General features: G+C 42.9%; 1 long non-coding RNA gene across 1 annotated transcript in view; it reads left to right on the plus strand.

Moving 5' to 3' along the window:
- LOC130361607 (uncharacterized) overlaps window positions 1–7,424 on the plus strand; it is a 134,731-nt gene extending 127,307 nt beyond the window's left edge. Inside the window, exon 3 of the long non-coding RNA XR_008891078.1 lies at window positions 7,259–7,424. This is a non-coding gene — a long non-coding RNA (uncharacterized LOC130361607). The remainder of the gene's footprint in view (window positions 1–7,258) is intronic.
- Window positions 7,425–9,220: the final 1,796 nt, after the last annotated feature.

The raw sequence follows: 9,220 nt of genomic DNA on the forward strand, positions 1-9,220 counted from the left end.
CCAGACCCTCACAAATGGGGGTAGTTAAGGGTTAAATTAACTATCCTATATTTTAAGTGGACATATAAGTAACATGTGACCAAGTATTATCGAGATATCTCCAGCTGTTTGGAAGTTATGTAGTAACATATATTTCTCATTGACTTGCATGGGACTTTAAACATAAGCCCCGCCCCTGGCAAATGGGGGGGAGTAAGGGTTAAATCACCTATCCTATGTTTGTTGTTGACATATAATTAACATGTGTGCCAAGTTTCATGTTAATATCTTAAGCAGTTTGAATGTTTTTGTAAACATACACACATAAATACACACGCACACACACACACACGATGAGTTTTATATATATATAGATAGATAAGGAATCTTATGTGTAAAAGCAGTGACAGTGCCCATTTAAATTTGTTTGGGCTTTCCGCTGTACTACATTGGTTCATTGTACATTATTTTTCTTCAGTTTACTATCATGTACAGTGTTTTACATATAAAATGCTTTTAGTTGCATTTTCCCATCATTTTTACCAGTGATGACAGTGGCTAGTTGGAAGTAGGGAAATATACAACTCATTACAAACAATGCTTCTTGCTGTGTTTTTTTTCCACTTATGTTGTTTTTTTGAGTCAATATCAATTTGTTATAAAATGCAGTATGGTCTAGACACAGAGGAAAAATCGACAAACGTATGTAATAACACCCACTATTAAATAAAAAAAATAAAAATAAAAAAACACTTTGTGTGTTTTCAAAAAGGTTTTCATAAGCTGAAAAAAAAAAACTCTACAAAAAGTGCGTGTGTGAAGGAGGCCCTAAATCACTGGTCTTCTCTAGTGATCCCTTTGTTTATAATGTAATTCTGTGATGTGCAGCATTCATGAGTCATAATGGGATTTCTTTCCAGGAATTAACTGAATAACAAGGTTCATTCCCTTGACAGGTAGGTTATCTGCCTCTTAGCTGATATATTTAGACTGCACTTGCTTCACAGCTAAACGGTAAACACAGAGAATCATTAAAGCTTTGTGGGCCGCTAAATTACTGAAGATGTATATACAGATAAGTACTAAACACTGAAACAATAGCATGTACAATCCATGATGAATCAAATCAACCACACACATAGGCTAGGAGAGCACAGCAGTAAATAAAAAGACATGCAAGTAACCAAAATGTCAGGAATCCAGAAATATGTAAATAAAAAGTTATGTTACAGTAAAATTATTGATATGATAAACATGTTTTATACAAAAAATTATAACATGTTTTTTATTTTCTTTAATTTCAGTTCCCATAATTTTTTTTTAGACTAATGCACTATATATTGTATTGGATATCTTTAATAAAAAAAAATATAAACAGTGACCCCTCGGCCTACGATGGCAACGACATACGATAATTTTAACATGCGATGGCCTCTCAGAGCCCATCGCATGTTGAAGGCAGCATCAACATACGATGCTTTTTTATGTCGGGGCCATCGCATAAACGGCGCTCTCCATCGACGTAATCACGTCGCTGCGCACGCCGTCCCGTCATCCAATAAGAGCGGCGTGCGCAGCGACGTGATGGCTGCGACGGAGAGCGCGCTTGCCCTGGAAGCAGAGGCCTTGCCGGAGCGTCGGGGACACCTCGGGGACGCGGCGACAGCGATGTACGGCAACATCCGGGCAGCGGTGACGAGCGGTGACGGTCCGGAGCGGCGGGGATGGGTGAGTACAACTTTCTCTAACAGTGGTCTACAACCTGCGGACCTCCAGATGTTGCAAAACTACAACACCCAGCATGCCCGGACAGCCAACTGGCATGCTGGGTGTTGTAGTTTTGCAACATCTGGAGGTCCGCAGGTTGTAGACCACTGTCCTATACTTTACATTGCACGGATCCCTCAACATAGTTACATAGTTACATAGTTAGTACGGTCAAAAAAAGACATATGTCCATCAAGTTCAACCAGGGAATTAAGGGGTAGGGGTGTGGCGCGATATTGGGGAAGGGATGAGATTTTATATTTCTTCATAAGCATTAATGTTATTTTGTTCCAGGAATGTATCTAATCCTGTTTTAAAGCTGTTAATTGTTCCTGCTGTGACCAGTTCCTGAGGTAGACCGTTCCATAAATTCACAGTCCTCACGGTAAAGAAGGCGTGTCGCCCCTTGAGACTAAACTTTTTCTTCTCCAAACATACGATGGCTTCAACAAACAATGGTCCGTTTGGAATGGATTATCATCGTATGTTGAGGGACCACTGTATATATGTTTTTACTTTACTGAGGTCACTTGTAGTCACATAAAGTCCACACATACCATATTAAAGATCCCTTTGGTATGGATCCAGGATTGTGCACCCTGAAACATTCTTACTTATATGTGCCCCAGAACTGGCCATATATGCCATATAAATCCATAAGAAACAGCCTCTGTGTACTTTCTTAGGAATTTTGAGGCACAAAGAAGTGCAATATTACAGTTCTGCACAAAATAATAAGTCTCTAATACAACAAGGGTGCAGCAGAAAACAGATCATATTTGATTGGTGATTCCATTAAACCTGTTTGATCTTCTCTTGTATGTGGTAAGTGAACGGGTATATCAGCAAAGTATGAAGTATGATATATGTAAAAGTGGACATACCTATGTTCTGTATAGATGGAGTATTTATTCAAGGAGCAGTAGTGTGACACATTGATGGTTATTTCTACTATAAGTAACACAAGGCTTTTAACTCCTTTATGCCATGTAATAGATACAGTATATCTGTCATAGGTGAAGTGGTTACCACACTAATCTCATGGCTAATGTGACTGTACCCATGGTATCAGCAGCATGAGTCAGCTATATCCCAGCAATTCTGCCGGGAAACTTTTCCCTTCCCTTGTGCCCGGGCTGCAAAAACTAAAAAAAAAAAAAAAAAAAAACTTTAACTCACTTTCCTAAGTTCCCCTGTTGCCCCGATATTGGCATCCCGGTCCTCCAGTGTTGCTCGGCTCCCTGCTTCTTAGGCTCGGAACACCACACTGCAGTCAGTATATCACCGACTGCAGCGATGTCCCGCCTCGGCCGGTGATAAGCTGAGCGACTGTCATGTAAGGAGCTTGGGCCCCGCCTTCTCCCTGCTGCCCGGACTCCTTACATGTGCTCAGCCTATCACTGGCCAAGGCAGGACATTGCTGCGGTCAGCGATATGCTGACTGAAGTGTGATGTTCCAAGCCTAAGAAGCAGGTAGCCGAGCAGCGCCGGAGGACCAGGATGCCGATATCGGTGCAACGGGGAAACCTAGGAAGGTGAATTACATAGTTCATAAGGTTGAAAAAAAAACAGAGTCCATCAAGTTCAACCTATATCCCTAATGAGTCCCTACCGAGTTGATCCAGAAGAAGGCAAAAACCCTCATACTAGAGGTAAAAATTCCTTCCCAACTCCAAATATGGTATCAGAATAAATCCCTGGATCTATGTTCTGTCCCTATAAATCTAATATACATAACCACCGATGTTATTATTCTCCAAAAATGCATTCAGACCACTTTTGAACTCTTTTACAGAGTTCACCATGACCACCTCCTCCCGGAGAGAAATCGACAGTCTTACTGCTCTTACAGTAAAGAACCCCCATCTGTGCTGGTGTAGAAACCTTCTTTCCTCAAGACATAGAGGATGCCCCCTTGTTATAGATACCTTTAATCCTCCTTTAAAGGGTTACTCCGCTCCCCAGCGTTCAGGAACTCAATGTTCAAATTGAGTTCCTGAATGCTGTGTGCGGGACGTGACGTCACATGACAGGGCGTGACTTCACGAGGGGGCGGCCGTGGACACACGGAAGCCCGCACACAGTGTTCAGGAACTCAATGTTCCGGACACTGGGGAGCGGAGTAACCCTTTAATGCAGATCACACTACTGTACAAGCAGGGCCACTGACTATTTTGCGCCCTAGGCAAGACCAGCTACTTGGACCACCCATAGGAAAACTTATACTTTAATAATCTATTTCTATGCAGCTTTACTCGTTCTCCTAAGAGGACAGCCAAGTGGTACCAGATAGAATCGACCAGGTAGAACACTCAACCAGGCACTGCTGCCCGTTTATTTTACCAATTGGTAAAACTTTTAACATGTTACAGAGACATGTCAAAAATTTTTGTCACTCGGGGGTCTAAGTGCTGTGAGCCCCACCAATCAGGAGAATGAGTCTTTGTCTCATTGCCCTATAGAGAGTTTGTTCCGTATTAGCCTTAGATATATAGGAGATAAGTGGAGTAGCAATGATACCTTTATTGGCCCATAGACTTTTAATGAAGCAGTGAGACATAGATCGCTGAGAGCTACACCACGTCCTTTCATGCTCATTCTCTTAATCAGTGGGGCCTCAGCAATGAGACACCAGCCAATCTAAACTTTTGGCATGCCTCTGTAACATGTCAAAAGTAGATTTTTTTTCTGTTTCTCTGTCATTTATACAAACTTTAGGGATGTATTGATGACATATCAAAAGTTTACATTGTCCCAGCGACCTGCTGCGATCGTGAGTTCTAACCAGGTGACTTCCGGCGGGCCAATCTAATTGACGTCTTTTATTGACTAACATCGAGCGTATCAGTCGGCTCAGACAGCTGATCGAGGTGAAATATACCCTGCACTTTAACCAGCAATAAATCACGATCACAGCGCGTCATATAAAATGCAGTAAAGCTTTGAAAGTGCACTGTGAGTAAAAAAAAAATTCCAGGAGACTGGCTATTTATTTTGTTGACATTTATGCCTATGTTTTTTTTCCGGGTAGAGACAATAGCGTTTTTCCATCTGCTTCATATCAGTCTACAAGATCTCTGTTTGCATTTGCATCCATTCATTTGTATGTGAAACCATATGCAAAAAATTTCCACATGGTTTCCAGTTTACTTCATTTAATAGCTATCTAGAAATAGCACTGAACTAAAACCAACATGAAAGTATATACCATGCCGCCATCATTTGTATGTGAATGTTTTCAAACAAAGATAGGCTGATATACAACAAACTCTGTTACTTTAATGTTGTATTTGCTGGGATGTTTCTAATTGATGCACTTTAGTTACAATGAAATTATTTCCTGATGCTTAGACAGTGCAAATATTTTCTACAGCAATGTACACACATGGTTATCATTTATATTAGCCCTTGTCCCCTTAGGAATCACAATCTTGTATCCTTAATACAGACAGATCCTCGGTATAGTCTGAGGGTACGTTCACATCAGCGAATTTACAGTGTATTTTACGCTGCAGATCCGCTGGTGAAGGCCCACTCTATGCTGTCTTTACATGTGCCTGTTCGTAGCGGCAATACGCCGCTACGAGCAGACACACTGCGATGTGCGAGTCACAGTATACTCACACATTGCGGGAGCTCTCTGCCTAGCTCAGAACAGGGAGAGTGGTCGCGATGTGCGAGTACGCCGCGCACATCACTGCAGTGTATCTGCTCGTCACAGCATATTGCACTACAAGCAGGCACATGTAAAGACAGCATAGAGCAGGCCTTCACCAGCGGATACACAGCGTAAAATCCCCTCTTGTGAATGTACCCTTGGACTACTTTAGTGGTCAAGATGCGCAGCCGCAGAAGTAGATCCCTTTAAAAGGATAGGGGGTAAGATGTCTGATTGCAGGGGTCCCACCGCTGGGGACCCCTGCGATCCCGGCTGCGACACCCCAGACATCCAGTGCACGGAGGGAACCTCGCTCCGTGCCGGATGACTGGCGATGCGGGACGGAGGCTCGTGACATCACAGCCCCGCTCTGCTCGTTACATCACAGGCATGCCCCCTCAATGCAAGTCTATGGGAGGGGACATGACGGATTTCACACTCCCTCCCATTGACTTGCATTGAGGGGGTGTGGCCATGACATCTTGAGGGGGCGTGGCTGTGATGTCATGAGCCTCCGGCGCTGCACCCGGCACTTTAAACGAACATCGGCATGGAGATCGCGGCAGTCCTCATCGGTGGGACCCCCATGATCAGACATCTTATCCCCTCGGGCGGAGTACCCCTTTAAGATACAATGGGGCAGATTTACTTATCTCATTTCACTTTGTTTTCAGTTTACCTGATGTACTTTCCTCTTGTCAGATTGGCTAATGTGGTGTATGCCCCTTGGTAACTGTTGTGCATGTTGGTTAAGCTTTTGTCAGATGGCAATGTTTATCCACTTTTTACATTGTCATGAATCATTTTCTGTCTACATATTGGCTCTGGTGGAAAGCTCAAATCAATTGTGAGAGAACATTGTGGCAGCAATGGTAGACTAAGACCATTTTCACATGACAGCATTTCTGAGTGGAATCCGGCAGAAAAATTCCGCTTGGAAATTCTATTGCAGCAGGGTCCCATTTTTTTAAAGGGGTTCTGATGTACTGCCCACACGAAGGAAATATTTGCTGCAAAAATCCAGATTCTGATCTTTGACATGTCAATTCTTTCTGTGGAATCAGCTCAAAAATGCATTGCCGTCTATGAAGATGGCGAATTTGTGAGCAGTCCTATCTGTTTGCAGAATGTCCACCCGAAATTCTCTGAGCGGACATTCTGCAAAAATTCCTCCGTATAAACAGGGCCTAAGCCAATCAGCAAATCGTCAGTACTGTTCATAAAGTGTTTGAGACAGCAACATGCACAAACTGGTGGGGAGATACCTAGAAACATTAAAATAAACTAAAAAACTAAAAATACATTTTGCAACTTCTCGGAAATGTAATTTTTACACTGTGCAATTGATGGTAAAACCGACTTGTAACATTTATTCTATGGGTCAATTCTATTACAACAATGTTCAATTTAGGCGGCATTCACACTACATTTTGTCCATACGGGGACCGGATACGGCTGGGGGATGGGAAAACTGGCGCTTCCGTATCCCAGCTGGACTTGGCCCCCATCTCATTTATTTGAATGAGCCGACCGGAGTCAGATAGTGATTTTTGCCCCGTATCCTGTATTCTGGCCAAACTGAAAACCATGGTATGCCGCGGACAGAAAACCGGATATGGGGCAAAAATGAGCTGACCGGAGTCCCTATCTGACTCCGGTACGCTCATTCAAATGAATGATATGGGGGCCTTGTCGGACTGGGATGCGGGAGCCCCTGGTTTTCCCATCCCCCAACCGGATCCGGTCCCCGTATGGACGAAACATAGTGTGAATGCAGCCTTATATAGCTTTTGTTTCATTTCACCACAAAATAATTATGCATGAAATTGCTTTATTCTTTTTATTTAATTTTAGGATTTCATCCATTGTATTATTTGCAGGACTGTACAATTGGCAGGACCTTGCTGGCCAGAGGACTAAGAGAACACTTGTTGCTCAACCAGTGTATGGTCTAGCACATTCTCTGCTATTTCTTGAAGCTATTATCATCCTTTATACATGCCAGTGAATGTAAGACAAATTAGAAGATATCTTGTGTCTATGGAAATATCAAGTGATATTTAGGCATAATTGAGTTGTTTTATACAGACACAACTGTAGGGCCCTGCGGTTTGTGTATACACAATTGTTTTTACACTATATAGTTTAGATTAAATTGGTTAGTTATATGATATTTGTGTGCGAATCATTTTTCTAGAAAGACCAGACATCCAACATACAGCTATTGTTACGCCGAGCGATCCGGGTCCCTGCTCCTCCCCGGAGCGCTCGCGGCGATCTCCTCTCTGCAGCGCCCCGGTCAGACCCGCTGACCGGGAGCGCTGCACTGACATTCACGATAGGGATGCGATTCGCATAGCGGGACGCGACCGCTCGCGAATCGCATCCCAAGGCACTTACCCGTCCCGGTCCCCGGCTGTCACGTTCTGGCGTGCGCGGCTCCACTCTATAGGGCGCGCGCGCGCCAGCTCTCTAAGATTTAAAGGGCCAGTGCACCAGTGATTGGTGCCTGGCCCAATCAGTCTAATTAGCTTCCACCTGCTCCCTGTCCATATAACCTGACTTCCCCTTCCCTTCCTTGCCGGATCTTGTTGCCTTGTGCCAGAGAAAGCGTTTAGTGTTGTCCAAAGCCTGTGTTCCAGACCTTCTGCTATTGTTATTGACTACGAACCTTGCCGCCTGCCCCCGACCTTCTGCTACGTCTGACCTTGCCTCTGCCTAGTCCTTCTGTCCCACGCCTTCTCAGCAGTCAGCGAGGTTGAGCCGTTGCCGGTGGATACGACCTGGTTGCTACCGCCGCAGCAAGACCATCCCGCTTTGCGGCGGGCTCTGGTGAAAACCAGTAGCAACCTAGAATCGGTCCACCGACACGGTCCACGTCAATCCCTCGCTGACACAGAGGATCCACATCCAGCTATTTTTTTTTTTATTCTCAACGTCAGCAGTGATAATTATTGGAAGGATTAAGATTTTTTTAATAGAAGTAATTTACAAATCTGTTTAACTTTCTGGATCCAGTTAATATAAAAACATTTTTTTTTCCTGGAATACCCCTTTAAACTGTACTAAACTCATATCAAAACAGGAAACAACATAAGAAGCATCCCACTACTGAAAGGCACTTTCTTCTTGAAATTGTATACTACATACCTTCTGCAGTAGGTTAGCTCCATTTTACACTAGTTTCATTTTGGTTTAGCTTGAGCCAAAAATGTTCGCCTAAAACATCACAAAACAGTTAGTAAATGTGTTTCCCAACTTGTCCGGACCTTAGACATGCCCCCTTTGTCATACAAAATGATTGTTGTGGTGAGTAAGTCATATATCACTCATTTTGTGTGAATAGTGTTTGTCAAACAGTGTGCCTCCAGCTCCTGCCAAACTACAACTTCCATCAAAACTACAACTCATTGCAAATGATTATGGTTTTTCAATAAGATTTTTTGACTGAATGGCTTTTCGGTGTAAGACGATAACAAAAATCTGAAAAACGATGCAGTTCCTGCATTTTGTGAGAAAATGTGACTATATATTTTAATTGAAATGACTGAAATTGTATAGCCTTGTTTTCATTATTAGTCTTCTAATATACCTCTTTAGTATTGTTTAAACAAAAATGTAAACAACTAATAAACGGGGAAAATGCAGTGTTAACTTATCGCTCTGATATCTCTTATAGCTCATGCTGCCCTCTGCTGACAACCTTTGGTAAAGACTGTAATGTATCATTTACATGACTTGTAGCTGTCCTGTCCAGTTTCCAGAATTTTGGAAGAGCTGGATTTTTCTATAAAAACAAATATGTAAGCACAGATA

Source organism: Hyla sarda, chromosome 3 (genome assembly GCF_029499605.1).
Source record: "Hyla sarda isolate aHylSar1 chromosome 3, aHylSar1.hap1, whole genome shotgun sequence".
Lineage (NCBI taxonomy): Eukaryota > Metazoa > Chordata > Amphibia > Anura > Hylidae > Hyla > Hyla sarda.